The sequence below is a fragment of the Agelaius tricolor genome, unplaced genomic scaffold (genome assembly GCF_023055355.1).
Source record: "Agelaius tricolor isolate 1412-34295 unplaced genomic scaffold, bAgeTri1.0.p SCAF_2, whole genome shotgun sequence".
NCBI lineage: Eukaryota > Metazoa > Chordata > Aves > Passeriformes > Icteridae > Agelaius > Agelaius tricolor.
In genome coordinates this window covers 15,956,239-15,970,820 of record NW_027269262.1, presented here as the reverse complement: position 1 = coordinate 15,970,820, position 14,582 = coordinate 15,956,239, and the positions used below count along the sequence as shown (strand labels likewise).

General features: G+C 35.5%; 1 long non-coding RNA gene across 2 annotated transcripts in view; it reads left to right on the top strand.

Moving 5' to 3' along the window:
- LOC139603163 (uncharacterized) overlaps window positions 1-14,582 on the top strand; it is a 210,528-nt gene that overhangs the window by 160,883 nt on the left and 35,063 nt on the right. For both annotated transcript variants that reach the window (XR_011683593.1, XR_011683594.1), the window contains one exon: window positions 3,432-3,595. This is a non-coding gene — a long non-coding RNA (uncharacterized lncRNA). The remainder of the gene's footprint in view (window positions 1-3,431; window positions 3,596-14,582) is intronic.

Here is a 14,582-nt window from a genome sequence, read left to right as displayed (position 1 = left end):
TGAAGCAGTACTTAAGGAGCATTACACAAAATATTTATAGAGAAAACAGGACAGTTCTGAGAATTTACCATCTCTAGGTTTAAAATTCAAGGGGTTTTCTGTTTGTTTTTCTAGCTCTACTCTGGTACCATGGGATTAACACCTCCTAACAGGTGGCTTGCACAAGGCATCTATTGAACCTTTTTGTGTTGTTTAGTTTCATTTGGAATGATGAGAAAGTAATGGATTCAACAGGCTACATGAACTGATACTTCTCTATAGAATGGCTTAAAACACAGCGGGTATTATTTTGGGTTAATTTCAAAAGCACAATTCAAATCCTAACTGATATTCTAATGTAGGTGCATCTACTTAGCAAAAATAAACCAACAAAATCCAAAATGAAACAAAAAAAAGGCACTATACACTGTCCTCAAAGCTGCTGTTTTCAGGGTGGGTTTTTGTCAAAAGTCACATAATTATCCCATAAGTGATAGGACAAGGGGAAATGGCTTTAAACTGGAAGAGGGTTTGGGTTAGATATTATGAGCAAATTCTTTACTTTGAGGGTGGTAAAACGCTGGAACAGGTTGCTCAAAAAAGTTGTGGATGCCCCTGTCAGAGACTAAAATATTATAGTTTATGACTTAACTTTTCCATGAAGGACTTTTAGCAGAACTGTATTTCAAAAGCAGCACAGAATACCACCACACTCTTATGGGGGCTCTGGGAGGCCTTACACCACACTGTTCACTGATGAATATTAGATAAAGTAACAACTCAGGGCTGGGGACATTCACAAAGCACAAGCCTAATACCTCAGGGAGGAGACTGCAGCTATCAAATATAAGGGCTATCAGCTGTCAGGCTTGCACAGACCCTTGCACCAAAGGGTGGGGGGAAAGAGGCTTTGGGTGTGATTTGGAAAGCTTCAGGTAAGAGGCAGTGACCACCCATCCTTCGCTGTGCAGAGGAGCCCAGATGAGGGACCCTTCTCCCAGGGGAAAGCTCATCCACACCAGAGAGTGTGACACAGAACATCAAAGGGGTCCCCAAAGGGGACCCCAGATCTTGCACCAGAGCACTGTAGTGTGATGCAACAGACCCTCAGTGCTGCACGGGACAGTGTCAAACTAGCCTCCTGCAAGGGCATTCCCACCTGGCCCAAAGTGTATATTATCCATGGTACTCTATATTCTTTGGTGTGTGGCAGCATGGTGTGGCACGGCCACAGCAGGGGACCCTCAGCACCAAGAAAAGCAGATGAAGGGGAGCAACGAGACATCATTGGGACCCTCAGATGGATGATATGCTTCCACCTAACCCCTGTCACTCTCCCCCTGTCCCCTCACCCCCCCTGCACATTTCTTTCTCTATTTATTCTTTCCTTCTTTTCTCTTTCTTTCTTTTTGCCTCTTTTACTATTAAATAAAACATATCAATCTTTTGGAGCCAACATCTAACCTCATTTGGTTTTAATCTCATTTTTGGGTATATTTTGAACCTTCAAAGTTCTTTCTGTTTTATTTATACACAGAGACTTAGCTTTCTTTGCTCCTCTGGGTTTAAACCAGATCACAACAGCCCCATCTCTGGAAGTGTTCAAGACCAGGTTGGATGGGGCCCTGAGCAACTTAGTCAAGTGGAAGCTGTCCCTGCCCATGGTGGGAGACTTAGAAATAGATGATCTTTAAGGTCCCTTCCAACTGAAAGCATTTTATGATTCTGTGATTCTATAAAAAGGAATCAGTCCCCAAGAAGTTTCCTGTGACACACCACTCTGGGAGGGAACAAACAGTGGCAAAGCAAAGCAGAATCTTATTACTGATGTAAATTTTAAACATGGTTGTCTAGGTAAGAAAATAGCACAAAAGACAGCCTATCTGGTATAGAATTAATAGGACAAAAAAATTCCTTTACTAATAGACCAAGTAATCACAGATAGAATTAATTAAGTGTTCTCTGAATCTTTTTTTGCCCAGATCACACAACGTTTTTCTGCATGCTAATTTCCTTGTGTTTTTCAACAGCCCTGCATCCACCTGTGATTCACACCAAAGTATGAACATTTTCCTCGGTATTTTGTAGAATTTATATGTGTCGATAAAGGAAATGGATTAGAACTGAGGAGGATTACAAAAATGAGTGGTTCATGGGAAATTGAACTCTAAAATAAATAGTTAAGAACTAGATTAGTATTCTAGGGCTAAACAGTTAAATAAACCACTAAAAGCCTTGCTTTTGACTTTTGGTACTTAATTTTGCACAAGAAATTTGAAATTTCCTTTTGATTACAAAAGTAAAACATAACTTAGGAGACAAAGAAATACTCTTAATGAAGATTAATACTCTTTAGCTAAAAGAATTCCTCAAGAATTCAGTCAGTTCAAATACAGGCTATGTCTCATTTTTGTTCAAAACTAATGAATCTCTATCTCTATATGATGTGGCAAGTTCTGCAGTGCAAGATATTTTTTTTTTTCTAATCAGAATCCACCTTTTGTCCCCCAAAGAGTTGCATCATTTCACTTCTATTTTAAGTTCTTTGTCAATATCTGGAGGAAGCCCAGGAAAAACCTCTTATAATTTTATATTTTTGGGATAAAACCATTTCAAGTTTAATGCGTATTTCTAACATACAGTAAGGAAGGATAATATTCCTCTAGTTCTTGAATAATCCATGTACATTTCTTTTCAGACTGGAGACCTTTATTAACAGAAGTGAACACCATCATGTCTTCAGGCAACATGTATTATACATTCAATTACTGTAGTTTAAGCTAAAACATCAAGATTAAGCTTTCCAAAATAGCCTAAGGGATTTAATCTCATTTTATTCAGGATGAAGAATTTCAGTGGGATCTAGGTCCCTAACTCCCTTAGGTGTGTTTAAAATATTAGTCAAAATTCCCATTTTATGAATATGAGTTAAAAATTACCTTAATGGATCTAAGTTTCTCGCTTGTGTGGTTTCTAGGTCAAATCTGATCAATTATAACTTGAATTACCTGCTTTAATGTCGGCTAACTATTCAATTGGCCTCTTTTACCACCACTAGGATACTTTGTGAAAATCGGACATCTGACAGAATTAAATGAGCTGAGGGTAAGCTGCAACTTCACCTCAGATACTTTTGCCATTTACTGACACTCAAATACACAATAATATAGTTAGGATAATTGTCTTATCTTGAATTGAATTTAATTGAGATTATATGTTTTAAAGGGAATTGATATTTTAAATATTAAATCTGTAAAAGTCCCTGGAAAGAGGATCATGTCTAAAAATCAGATATTCTAGTAAATGGGTAAATGTAGAATAAATCAGTTTTTTGTTAATGGCACTGAGCAATTTAATTAGAAAAGTGAATATATATTGTTAGGGGCTAAACATGGTTATATGGTGTGCATATTAAAAAGTGCTGTCACTTGTTTATTGTTACTTATACAAAGGTGAATGGGGAGTGACTTCTGATGTAAGCAACAGAGGAGGATGAAACCAGTCTGCAGCCTCTGTACCTGTGGAAGCACAGGGTGAACCCAAAAAGGGAAGAAGTCAAGCGGTGAAGAAGCCCATCCCATTTCTGACATCTGAGCCAGCATTTAAGTCTCTTGTGGTAATGGTATTTTCTAAATCTCCTACTTATCCAGTCTTTTAATATCTTTTTTTTTTACCTCCATGTCATTAAAAATACTTCTCTTGTAAGCAGAAGCTCTTCTGTGGTGGACAATTCCTAAACCCTATTGACAGATAAGTTTGAAGACCTTTTACTTTTATTAGAAGACAGATTCTAATCCAAGAAAGGCAACATTCACAAAAAAGTTAAAATGCAGAGAAAAACAATTTAACTAAACTCTTGGTAAACTCCTAGTCTTGTAAGAACATCTAAGCAATGATAAATGTTGATATTATTGCAGGATGGAAGACAGATATTAGCTAGTAGATGCGGTTCAGGAATAATCAGTTAGGGTGTATCTTATTGCAAAGACAAAATTTAGGTTACCAGTTATTCTGTCACTTTATCTAATTTTTTTCCACCACTGCAATCAGTCTTGAAGATGTTCATACATAAATAAGCATAAGAAACCTGAAATTTCAAATTATCAGAAAGTTATCTTCTGATCTGACAGATTAAAACATATTGAAAGTAAATGTAATTTGTCATCAAAGGCTCAGATACTGAAGTACAGTGTACTGATAATGAAAATTTATGTAGCTTGTATTGCTAAACGTAATTATCAGAAAATTACACTTCATTTAGTCTCTATACCGAATAAAAGCTTTGGAAGGCATTTCATATCACAGTATATCCATTTAGCAGCACGAGAACTGAGTGCAACTAACCTAACCTGTCCCAAATGGTAATAGGTTTTACAATCTCTATGAATAAAAAATGTGATGAAGTTGTAATAAATATAATTATCTCTCTGATTTACAAGCTGTTTAATGTTTGCTAAGGTCTAATCCAAATGTTTATATTCTTTTCACTTTTATTTTTAAGTTAAGTAGTGCAGTTTATTCCAAATATAGGACATTGGTAGATATCCAGAATAATATTTAAAAAAAAATAAAAATAAAATTCAGCTTGATCAGACATGCTAAGCAAGGTGCTCTGTCTTTTTTACCCCTTTCTTTTGTAATTAGAGAGATTTGAAAGTGGTGCTGTTGACATGTCACTTAGGACTGGAGCCTGTACAACCTTTCCCCTATTTTCTTATCTAGAACCAAACAATTGTGGTATTTAAAATGTAGACACAATTTTTGTGAGAAAAATGATAGTTTTTATTTTTATAACATGGTGATCTTCACAGTTAAATTTTGTTTTATTTTGTCCATCACACTGTTGGCATCAAGAACAATTAGAATGCTTCACAGTGTTAAATAGGGAGTATTATATTTCAGCACAAATGCCTAAAAGGCCAGCTACCCAATGGATTACTTTCTCCATTCAATGTGCTCACAGTCTAACACATTATATCAAAATTATAAGTCACATTGTAGCTGAAGTCCACTGCTTTTTGCTTTCTGAAACATCAGAAGCTTTGTTGAGCTTTTTTTCTTTTTTAAATGGGGACTGAGGTGTAGTGGTTTCCTTCCATTTTAGGTCATAGAAACAGCGACATGAATGTGATTAGCTTTAAGCACTTTTGGTATAACATCACGTGGCACATTTTTACTGCAGTCTTACAACTACTCCGCTTTTTTTTTTTTTTCTTTCTCAGTTTTATAATGGTAATTCTAACTCTGCTTCCCAGAAATATGCAGGTGAAAGAGATCCCTTCTATTAATTGACTTTCTGAATTGAGCTGGTAATTCTCATGCCTAAATGTAGTTTTTGTTATGAATCTATTCCAGTCACCTGCTACATGCCTGAAGATTCTTATCAGATCCACAACTCTAAATATTTGCAGTTCTTCAAATTACCTCTTTTCTTCTTTCTTGTCATTTCTAGGTCACTTTTTATTTAAATAGCTTTATTAGTAGTCACTGGAGGTTATTATAGATGGAATTCAGAATCAGTATCTCCTCTAAATTTAGAAATGCTTCCACAAGGATTAGGACAAGCAGGGTCATATCCAGGTAAGTTAAGGTCTCTGTGTGCATCTAGCATGCAGGGCTTTGAGGCACATTAAAAAAGTCCACACCTGCTGTGTAAGCTCAGCTACCAAGAAGTTGAATGTGGACCTTATGATGACAGTAAATGCTCAACACTATTATTGGCAGAAATATCCTTTGTGCTATTAGAAAGAGAACAGGATGGCTAAAGTAAGGTTATGGTGCACTTTTCTGAAAAGTTTGGATCTTGTGGTGCTTCGAGGAAACTGTGTCTTTTACCTTGTCCAGAGAAATTATTTAAATAAAGAACTTGAACAGAATCACAAAGTATTTGGTTGGCAAGAAGCCATTAATAAAAATTGGTGAAGACATAAGCATATTTTTAGTTTTATCTCTTTTTCAGTCTTTACATATTTCCCACAAAACAGCACACCCTTTTGGAGAGAAGCACATTAGTCCATGGGAGTTTTGTCAACTAAAATCTGCTGAGATACAGAATTTGTCTTATGGAAAATGTGAGACAAGACTGTGTGATACCGCATTTTTTAATACTATAATTCAGTTGTTAAAATGCTTTTCCAAACATGAAAGAGTGAAGCACAAACCACATATTTTATGCACATCTCTTACAGATATATTTATTTATGCATAAATATTGAGTAATGTTGAGTAGAATAACATTTATGTTGTGAAACACTTATGGTTGTGGGATACAATGAGGGTGGCCATATCCTTGTTGAAGTTTTTAGCTTTGCATGAAATAATTAAATATTCATTGAAGCAGAAAGAGAAGAAGAATTACTTTATTGCCTTCTGGTTAGAGAGGAATAATAAGAATTGCACTCTAGTCCTTTACCCAATAATACCGTAATATGAAATTCTTTAACGAGAAACCCATAAGCATTCATTGGAAAAGGAGCTGTAACTCAGGTCTCTTCTTCTACTAGAAGGCTAGAGCAATTCTCATTACATCGTCTATTTCCAATCCAATGCATATTTAATTATATATACATACTTAAAATTTCAACAAATTGGAATTAGAAAGCCAGTTCCCCATCTCCAACATACTTTGTAGATCTTTTTGTGAGCACATATGCATTAGATATTCAGATGATTCATGCAGAAGAAAAAAAAAATCTTAGCTGGTTTCCCTACTTCCTGGGCACTGAAATCCTGAATTAAATTATGGCTTAAGAGACCTCCTTGCAGAGTACTTTTCTTTCTGATCCAGCAACTATTGCAGTGTATTTGCAAAGCAAGGTATCATGACATCCATCTAAGTATAAGAACTAATTTATAGTTGTCTGGCTATAAAATATGTAGCCACTCTGGATTTACACAATCAGTGTAAACAAGGAGCAACACTTTACAAATGTAAACAAAAATTATACCCAAAGGCTCAAAAGCTAGTCAGGCTATCATTAAACAATAGAATAAGGAGTATAAACTTAGATTCTTCTTGGATTATCTTACTTTCTTCTTCCTCTCTTCCACTTTTCCAGCCCACTCACCACTTACATTCTTGTTTCAAAATTATTCTCTGCTAGGTTTCAAATGATGCATGTTTGAATTAATAGATACACCTGAAGGACTGAGGTTTTTGTTTAGGTAGTGGTTAAATGTTTATCTACATTGACTTCTAAAGTTCACTTATTGATAAGATGCATAGTTAAAAAGGAAGAATATGCATTCCTTCATTATATGGATGAAGTGGGTTCCTTAAGCATTCATCTTTTTTAACACTTCATATCTTGCTTCATTTTCTTTAACTAGGCTATGCTTTTACTTGAAGTTAGACAAGAAATTATGTACTTGGCTGTAGCAGGACCTTAAATCTTAAAAGAAACTTAGTATTATTGCCACTGGTTAAGCAGTTGATTGTTACCAAAAGAGCATTAGCTGTATTTTTTATGCTGATGGTGATGCAGTTTATGCAGATAATTAAAGAAGAGGTTCAATTTTCATTTCCATTATATGCTTAAGTATCTTCTCAATCCAGATTGGATTTAATAGAGCTATTTGCATGCATATTTGATTGATTTGAAGCTTTGTCATGCAAACAAATTGATATTAAAGTTATTGACTGACTTACCCTTTATTTCCTTATTTTATTGACTTATCGAAATATTGTCAGCACTATAAAAATATTTTAGCTAAGTGTTAAACTTGAATCAATAGGTTTATTAATGTACTATTTACAGAATGACTAAACAAACTGATCTCAAGGGACTTTCATGAATTTAAGCACTAGTAGTATAACTTTTTAAATGACTAATCACTAAAGGTTAAATTAAAGTACTAAATATTACCTAAATAGATGTAAGATCAAACCAAAATAAAGTATTTTGTGTTTGCATTTAACAAATGGAATAATTTTCTACTAACTGTTTACAATTCACTTGAAAATAATTGCACGAAGCTCAGTGAGAGTAGTTTAAAAACTACAGGTTCATGTGGAAAGTTCATGCTTCAAAAAGTAATAGGAACACCTGTACATCTCAGCTGCACAAAAAGAGTTTTAGGACTTTATTTGTTCCGAGATATGCTAGAGGACAATTTCACATCTATTTGTTTTAACAGGATAAAATAGTCATGATAAAAAGAAATGTTTGGGTGAACCCTGGGTAGTAGAATTTACAAATTTATCCTAGGAATTCAAATATTCAGTACTCACTACTCTCTCTGTATATTTAATACACTAAATATTGTGGTGGTGTTTTGGTAAGATTATTGCAGATAAGAAAATGTTGAAGTTACTGAGTGGCATCAAGGTGACAAAAGTGAGATGGTTACTCCCCTCTTTCAGGAAACTGAAGTAAGGTAATATGGTGCATAGAGTAATAGAGACACATATCTCACTGCAGTTTGTACAGGCAGTGAGGCAATTCTGTACACTTGCCAAACTGATATGTTTTCAAATTCCCTGAAGAATATCCATCTACTTCTCATTCTGTAACAGCTACATTTATTTCAAGATCAGAAAGTTGTAACTGTGGGGTGAAGTTTCTTTGAACTATTTGCCCTAAAAGCCTTTCCAGTGAAATTAATTAAAGACATAATTCCTCTGAACAAATACTGTAAGATGTAGCTGTGAAGGTATCTTTGTGGAATATCTCAACATTATATCTCATCAGTGTGTTAAAGCAGTTTATTTTCAACATTTAAATAACAAATGGCAAAAAAAAAATTATTTCATTTAATTTGCTTTATTTCCCAAAATGTTTTAAAGTTAGGAGGTTAGGAAAACAGGAATTTTTTTCATTGGTTTCAATGAATGCAGAATTGCATGTATAAATCTGGAAAATATTTCTGAGCATTAAAAAATGTCTTCCTTATATCCAGAGAAAATGACCCTCTTTCAGGCCCTGCTAACAAGTTTATCACCATTTTTCTTAGAGGCCTCCTGTAAATATTGAAGGACTGCAATAATATTTCCCCAGAACTTTCTCTTCTCCAGACTGAACAGCCCCAGCTCTCTCAGCCTGTCTTCTCAGGACAAGTGTTCCATTCCTCTGATCATTTTTGATTGTCTCCTCTGGATCTGCTCCAATAGATTAATTTCTTCCCTGTTGAGTCAGGATGCAGTCTTCTCAGTGGGGTCTCACCAGAGTGGAGTGGTGGGGCAGAAGCAATTCTCTTGGCCTCTTGGCCACTCTTGTTGCAGCCCAGGATACAGCTGGCCTTGTGGGCTGCAAGCACTTTCAGATCATGTCCAATTTTATATCTGTCCATAGCCCCAGATCCTTCTCAGTAGGGTTGCCCTCAATCCCTTAATTGCCCAGACAATATTGATAAGAAGGATAGCCCCCACCAAGATGCAGGACCTTGTACTTGGCCTTGTTGTACTTCCTGAAATTCCCATGGACCCACTTCTCAAGCTTGTTCAGGTCTCACTGGATGATATCCCATTCCTTAGGTGTGTCAGCTGCACCACTGGCCTTACTGTCATCTGCAAACTTGCTGAGAGTGCATTTGATCCCTCTGTGTTTTTGATGAAGATATTACGCAGTACTGGTCCCAGTAAAGACTCCTGAGGGACAATATTGTCGCTGATCTCCATTTGGACATTGAGCCTTTGACTGCTACTTACATATGTTCAGATTTTCCTCAGGTGGTCATGAACCTGATCATCTCTTGCAGTGGAAGGGAATTTGCTCTCTCATTCCCTGCCTTGAGGTCCATCCAAGAAAACGGTGGGGGAAGAGAGGTTGCCAGTGAAGACTGAGGCAAAAAAGCTATTGAGTACTTCAGCCTTCTGCTCCTCCATTATTACCAGGTTGATGGTAGTGTTCATCAGAGAGTAAGCTTTCTCTGACCCTTGTTTTCTGTCTGACATAGCTATAAAAGCCTTTCTTTGTATCCTTGCCAGCTCCTGTTGTACTTTGGCTTCTCTGATCCCATCACTACACAAGTGATCAGCATGTTAAACTCTTCCAAGGAGACTTGTCTCTGCTTCCACTTCCTTTCTTTCTTGCTTTTTAGTCTAACCAGAAGGCCTTGACTCAGCCATACCAGTCTCTTGTCTTCCTTTCTCGATTTTGTACATATGAACATCAATCGTTCTTGCATTCCATGGAAAACATCCTTAAGGGTACGCCAACTCTGCTCTGCTCCCTTCTCCCAGAAGGCAGTTTCGCAGAGGGTCCTACTGACTGATTCTTTGAATAACTGGAATTATACTTTTGTAAAATTTAGGATGCTTACTTTATTCTTCACCTGATCCATAAGCCTCAGGACTGAAAATTCCAACAGTGCCTGGATACTGCAGCTCAGGACATCTCCAGCCGTGACAGCACCAATTAACTCACTTGTGTTGGAGACCATGAGGTCCAGTATACTGTCCCATCTGGTAGGGCTGTCTATTAGCTGGCTTAATAATTTATCCTCAACTCTTTTCAGGAATCTCTTGGATTGCCTATAGCTCACCATGATACGTTCTCAGCAGATTTTGGGGCTGTTGAAGTCCCCCTGGCAGGCAAGAGCCAGTGAGTGCAATGCTTCCTGTAGCTGGAGCAAGACTTCATCAGTAGGTTCTTGATCAGGCAGCTTGCAGGAGACAGGAGCCACAGGGTTCCCTTTGTTGCCTTGGTCTCTGATTGTTACTCACATGTTTACAGCTTGCTCATGGCCGTTCTTCAGAGACAGCTCTTCACACTGCCCATTTCATGACGCAGAGGGCAACCCCTCCACCTCTCCTTCCCCTCCTGTCCCTTCTGAACAGTCTGTTTTTTCCAATGTATCTCCCTGCAACTGGAAGGATAGAGGAAAAAACAACCTGTGCTCCAGATTCCCTTACTAACCCTTTCAAGGCTCTGAAGTATCTTTTGATTTTCCTTGGACTAGAAATTTCATCTTGGACTATGGGTGGCATCTTCATCACCACCCACATGGAAGAGTAGTAACAGATAGTAATCAAAGGGCTATACCACATTGGGAAGTTTGCTAGTCATGTCCATGACCTGGGACCTCCCTAAGAGGATGGTCTGTCAGGAATGTTGGACCCTCTGTTCCCTTCTGAAGGGGGTCATCTTCATGGAGGTGGTTGTGATACTGGGCTTATCCTGGCAGCACCTCTGGTGTAGATGCACAGTTATCCACATCAGCCATTGATGGGCCTTCCACATCCAAAGCCTCATACTTGTTGTACAAAGGTGTCTGGGAAGGCAAGGAGGTTCTACTAAAAGTCTGTCAGATGTGCCATTTATAACAAAGTGTATAACTAGGCAGAAAACCTGACCTGCCACCCACAGAGATGGATGGACTGAGTGGATTCTTCACAAGAAAAAGCACAGTTTATTTTGTAATAATTGCTTGAGGAAAAATAATATTGAATACTTTTTCTGTGGAAATAATAGAAAAAATTAAGTAGGTTGAAGATATGCCTTCAAATTTTAATAAAAAACAATAGAACATTACCATGTGTTTGATATGAATGTCATTCTGCATGGTTTTCCATACTTTTATATAACTATATTGATCTTGATTAAGAAAAGAGTATTAAAAAAAAAGTTAATATAGGCTAAATTAATAATATTTACTTGTAATTTCATCTGTGCCTCACAGCTCTTTTCTGCTGTACAAAATAGTTGCTCTATACATAGTGGATGGCCCTGGACTTGGCCCTGTTCTTTTAAGGCACGTTCAGTAGAAATAAATTGCACTTCTAACAAGTCAAATAAATCAGGCCACAGCTTCTATCAAGATAAGAGCAGAGTTACTATGAATGCAGTAGCACATGAGAAGTATCTAATAAAATAGGTATTAGTAATGTATTTATTTGCATTATAATAGATGCCTTTATTTGCAAGAGGTTCTAATCCATTTATATGTAGTTTTTTGTTGAGTGACTAAGGTGCCTTAAAAATATAATTTTCTGGAAGAAAATATTTACTTATAAACATTCACATTTTGATTATAATTGTCTTTAAAACACATTTCTCTGTGTTGTAATGAAAAAAATATATCATAAGAACCGAATTGTTTATCAGGTTACAGAGTATCATGGTGATTGCATAAAAAACATATAGATGAGATCCTTCTTCAATCTTTCTTCCTTGTGTTTTTGTTATTCCATTTTGATAAATAAAAGGGAAGTCACACACTAAATGTCATGAGGTTTTGCCATTATTTTTTTCTTATTAATATTCAAGATAAAATTTTTAAAATGTTATTGAAAAAGTGAGAAAAAAATCTGCAATACTCATTAAGAGGCAGAGAACAAAACCCTATAAGATTCTAATTGAACAGTAAAACAAGGTACTTTTTCTATTCATATATTTATTCTGGTGTTTAACTTGCAGGAACATATCAGAAACCAAGTTTTCCAAAAGCATACATGTGCCTTTGAAAGTCAAAAGTTAGATGATAAGTTATATATATATATAATATATATGTATGTATATGTATATATACCCCGTTTCAGTGTTATTCCTTTTAATTCAACTCTAAGAGCTTCTATCTAGGTGAAGGTTTTCCCAGAATTTTCCTGTCTCAGAGAATGTGTCTTCTGGGGATACCCAGGCAAAAAAATCAATTTACTTTGACTTACTGGGTTAATCACAATCAAAAGATCCATTGTGAAGATGTACAATGTATAAAAAAAATTTTTGGAAAGACATTTGTTAAAGACATTTGAATTTTCTATTCATTAGGGAAATATATGATCAGCTCACAAATAATATAAGAAGAAAAAGAAATTTAATTATCTAGTATATAATCTTCCAGAAATTATTCCTAGCTCTATATTATCATCCAAGATTTTCTTTAGAATTGTGTTTTCCATACATAACAATTTCCACATAATTAGTAGTCTTATGATGGTACACACTGTATTGATTTTTTAAGTTGTCTTAAAATACTTGAGAGATATACTTTTCCTGTTATATTTTATCATCAAAATATTTTTACTCTAAATAAAGAAGCTGATCTTCCTTATTACAGATACAGGTTCTACTCAAATATATGCATTTATCATTTAATGCTCAGTCTTAATACCTACTGAATGCACTTGAGTGATGCATGTTATTTTTTTATCCAAAAACAGTCTTAGTTATACATTTTAAGTATGTCACTGGATTGTAAAACAAATGTCAGTCCAAAAATGGAAGATGTCACATTAAAAAAAAAAAAAAAAAAAAAAAATCAGGGAAATAACTTTAGCTGTAGTCACAGATCTTTCACAGCAAATGACAAATCAGAGTATAAAAGTTTATGTTGGCCACTTATTGAGTAAGTAGCTGATGTAAAATATTTATACAACAATACCACTGACCTCCTGCCATCAAATTTCACCAGGCCAATAGGTTGAAAGCTGCAAAAACGATGCCCATATTCATTTTGAAGACTTAACACAGACATTGTTCATAAAGTACAAAATTATTTTAAAATTTATTTTTGTAATGAGCTAGTGACTTTTAGGCTGCCGTTTTCACTCTCAGATCTACATTTGGATTTTTTTCATTTCCTCCTGGTTATGTCATCAAAATACTATTTCTCATTTTCTTTGTGACTTTTCTATTAATAAGAAGGGTCCTTGAGGTCAGTTCATCTTGGTGGAGAAGGGAATTTCTTTCCCTGTGTAAAATTTATTTCCCTGTGTAATAGATCTGAAAATATTTACTAACCTAACTTACCTGCTGCAGAGCATGATAGAGAAAAGTTTCCAAAAATATTTATATTGTCTGAGTCATCTAAAAAGCTTAATTAAAGGACATCCAGCAAGACTTAATTCTTCAAAAGGTGATTAAACATGCTTTCAGCTCTGATAATTGTAATATTTAGACTTTTTAACTGTTTAAAGCCCTTTCTAAAATAAATTATAACCAAGATAGAGTACACATTAGGAAAAAAAAAAAGCCTTCTGAAAACTGGAAAAAAATAGATGAGTGTGTTTCAAAGTAAATGCAGCTCTTTTTCTTCAGCATTTAGGAGGATGCAAACCACAATGCTTTTCTTTAGATGTAATTTTGTGTTTAGTTTTTATCGGTGCATCCCAATTTACTTTTCTTATGCATTTATCTCATATTCATGCTTAAGAGTTATAATTAAGACCTCAAAAGCCTGTTCACAAAAAAGATGACACAGAACCTGAGATTATAAACCCATTTCAGACTTTAATGAAGTCAATGAAAAGCACTTTAGTGACCGCAGCACACTTTGAATCAGTCCCTAATGCAATTGTGATGTACTATCGAGGAAGCATAAAATTTTAAACTTAAAATTAAACTAAAAAGGGCATGGAACATTAAACATCAGGGTGACTTGCGTCTGCCAAAAAAAGCCAAGGTTCACTGTGAAAAGTACCTTATTTGACATATCTGCTGACTTGTATTTAAATAGTCTGTGAGAGCCTCTGTAAGTCAATAAAGGAAGGAAAATAACTGAGCTCCTGGCAGAAAGTATGTAATGAGAATGAGACTTTAACTACCAGACAGTCAAAGTCTGATCCAATTCTCATCAAAATCAATATGAAATGTAACTGTTATCTTATAATTTCCTTTGTTGAATGATGAGGTCTGCAGAGCTGAAACAATAAAGTTTTGCTAATG